The 3251-nt window shown below is 38.2% G+C and overlaps 1 non-coding gene across 1 annotated transcript; it reads right to left on the minus strand.

Moving 5' to 3' along the window:
• Positions 1 to 2607: 2607 nt before the first annotated feature.
• Positions 2608 to 2715, minus strand: LOC130964543 (small nucleolar RNA R71). Its single transcript, XR_009080632.1, has one exon. It is a non-coding gene; the product is annotated as a small nucleolar RNA R71 (small nucleolar RNA).
• Between the last annotated feature and the right edge of the window lie 536 nt (positions 2716 to 3251).

The raw sequence follows: 3251 nt of genomic DNA on the forward strand, positions 1-3251 counted from the left end.
GAATCCGGAAGGTCTAAACCTTGTATGTGGTATTCTGAGTAGGATTCAATGATTGAATGACTGTGACGTGCTTCAAACTCGCGATTGTGGGGCGTTAGTGACAGACGCAAAAGAATCACTGGATTCTATTCCGACATGATCGAGAACCGACAGCTGGATAGCCGTGCCGTGACAGGGTGCGTTGAACATTTCCACTGAGAGGATGGGAGGTAGCCACTGACAACGGTGAAACCCTTGTATACAGCTTGCCATGGAAAGGAGTAAGAAGGATTGGATGAAGACAGTAAGAAAGCAGAGAGACGGAAGGGACAAAGCATCTCCATTCGCTTATCTACAATTCTCACCAATGAATTGCATAAGTATCTCTATCTTTATCTTTATGTTTTATTCATCATCTATACCCATTTGAGTCTGCCTGACTAAGATTTACAAGGTGACCATAGCTTGCTTCATACCAACAATCTCTATGGGATCGACCCTTACTCGCGTAAGGTTTATTACTTGGACGACCCAGTACACTTGCTGGTTAGTTGTGCGAAGTTGTGATAAAGAGTTGAGATTGCAATTGTGCGTACCATGTTGATGGCACCATTGATGATCATAATTTTGTGCACCAAGTTTTTGGCGCCGTTGTCGGGGATTGTTTCGTGTATGGACAACTGACGGTTCATCTTGTTGCTTAGATTAGGTATTTTTTTTCAGAATTTCTTTTAGAACGAATTATAGAGTTTCATGATGATCTGTTGAAGTCTGGCTGGCTGTGAAGCCATGTCTAATCTTATTGGACCGAGGTTTCAACTTATCATCACAAGAGCTTGTTGATTTCTATCAATCTTGCTGTTGAAGCAATGATCTGCTGAGGCTTGGCTAGCCATTGGCCATGTCTAGTGTTTTGGACCGGAGCTTTCTTTGAAAGCTTGGCTGGCTGTGAAGCCATGTCTAATTCCTGGACCGGAGTCTTAGACTAGCATTGCAATGATTCCTGGAATTCTAATTAAGAATTCTAAAACCTTTATTTTCTTTTTTCATATAATTTTCGAAAAAGCACAAAAAAATTACAAAATCATAAAAACCAAAAATATTTTATGTTTCTTGTTTAAGTCTAGTGTCTTATTTTAAGTTTGGTGTCTTGCATGCATTGTTTATTTGATCTTGGTTCTATTTTCAAGTCAATAATACAGGGAACTGAAGATTCAGTACATGCAGCAGAGGAATTATACAGAAAAAGCTGGCGTTCAAAACGCCCAGTGAAGAAGGCAGACTGGCGTTTAAACGCCAGCCAGGGTACCTGGCTGGGCGTTTAACGCCCAAAAGGGTAGAGCTTTAGGCGTTAAACGCCAGAATGTGCACCATTCTGGGCGTTTAACGCCAGGATGGCACAAGAGGAAAGATTTTGTTTTTAATGCAAATTTTTTTCAAGTTTTCAAAGTTTTTCAAAATCAAATCTTTTTCAAATTATATCTTTTCAATCAAATCTTTTTCAAAATCAATTTTTTTCCTTTTTCAAAGATACTTGCTATCAATTAATGATTTGATTCAACATTTCAAGTATGTTGCCTTTTCTGTTGAGAAAGGTTTAATGTTTGAATCATATCTTTTCTTGTTAGCCAAGTCATTAATTTTTTAAATCAAATCTTTTTAAAATTGTTTTTCAAATCATATCTTTTCAATCATATCTTTTTAAAACCATAACTTTTCAATCACCTCTTTTTAATCACATCTTTTTCAAAATGGTTTTCAATCATATCTTTTTAACTTCTAATTTCAAAATCTTTTTCAAAAATCACTTTATTTCTTTTCCACTCTTGGTTTTCGAAAATCAATTAATGTTTTTCAAAATGTTTTTAAAATCTTTTTAATTAATTTTCGAAAAACTCTTCCCCTCTTCTCACATCCTTCTATTTATGGAGTACTACTCCTCCTCAATGCACAATTTGAACTCTATCTCACTAAGTTCGAATTCTTCTACCTCTTCCTTCTATTTTTCTGTTCCTGTGACACCTCAAGGAGTCTCTATACTGTGACATAGAGGATTCCATACTTTCTTGTTCTCTTCTCTTTCATATGAGCAGGAGCAAAGACAAAAGCATTCTTGTTGAGGCTGACCCTGAACCTGAAAGGACCTTGAAGCGAAAGCTAAGAGAAGCCAAGGCACAACTCTCTGTAGAGGACCTAACAGAAATCTTCAAAGAAGAAGAACCCATGGCAGCCGAAAATAACAACAATGCCAACAATGCAAGGAAGGTGCTGGGTGACTTTACTGCACCTACTCCCGACTTCTATGGGAGAAGCATCTCTATCCCTGCCATTGGAGCAAACAACTTTGAGCTTAAGCCTCAATTAGTTTCTCTAATGCAACAGAATTGCAAGTTCCATGGACTTCCACTGGAAGATCCTCATCAATTTTTAGCTGAATTCTTGCAAATCTGTGACACTGTCAAGACTAATGGGGTTGACCCTGAGGTCTACAGACTTATGCTATTCCCTTTTGGTGTAAGAGACAGAGCTAGGATATGGTTGGACTCACAACCTAAAGAAAGCCTGAACTCTTGGGAAAAGCTAGTCAATGCCTTCTTGGCAAAGTTCTTTCCACCTCAAAAATTGAGTAAGCTTAGAGTGGAAGTCCAAACCTTCAGACAAAATGAAGGAGAATCCCTCTATGAAGCTTGGGAAAGATACAAATAATTGATCAGAAAATGTCCTTCTGACATGCTTTCTAAATGGAGCATCATAGGTATTTTCTATGATGGTCTGTCTGAACTGTCCAAGATGTCTTTGGATAGCTCTGCTGGAGGATCTCTTCATCTGAAGAAGATGCCTACAGAAGCTCAAGAGCTCATTGAAATGGTTGCAAATAAACAATTCATGTACACTTCTGAAAGGAATCCTGTGAACAATGGAACGAATCAGAAGAAAGGAGTTCTTGAGATTGATACTCTGAATGCCATATTGGCTCAGAACCAAATATTGACTCAGCAAGTCAATTTGATCTCTCAAAGTCTGTCTGGAATGCAAAATGCACCAAGCAGTACTAAGGATGCTACATCTGAAGAAGAAGCTTATGATCCTGAGAACCCTTCAATGGAAGAGGTGAATTACATGGGAGAACTCTATGGAAACACCTATAATTCTTCATGGAGAAATCATCCAAATTTCTCATGGAAGGATCAACAGAGATCTCAACAAGGTTTCAACAACAATAATGGTGGAAGAAACAGGTTTAGCAATGGCAAGCCTTTTCCATCATCTTC

The sequence above is a fragment of the Arachis stenosperma genome, chromosome 2 (assembly GCF_014773155.1).
Source record: "Arachis stenosperma cultivar V10309 chromosome 2, arast.V10309.gnm1.PFL2, whole genome shotgun sequence".
NCBI lineage: Eukaryota > Viridiplantae > Streptophyta > Magnoliopsida > Fabales > Fabaceae > Arachis > Arachis stenosperma.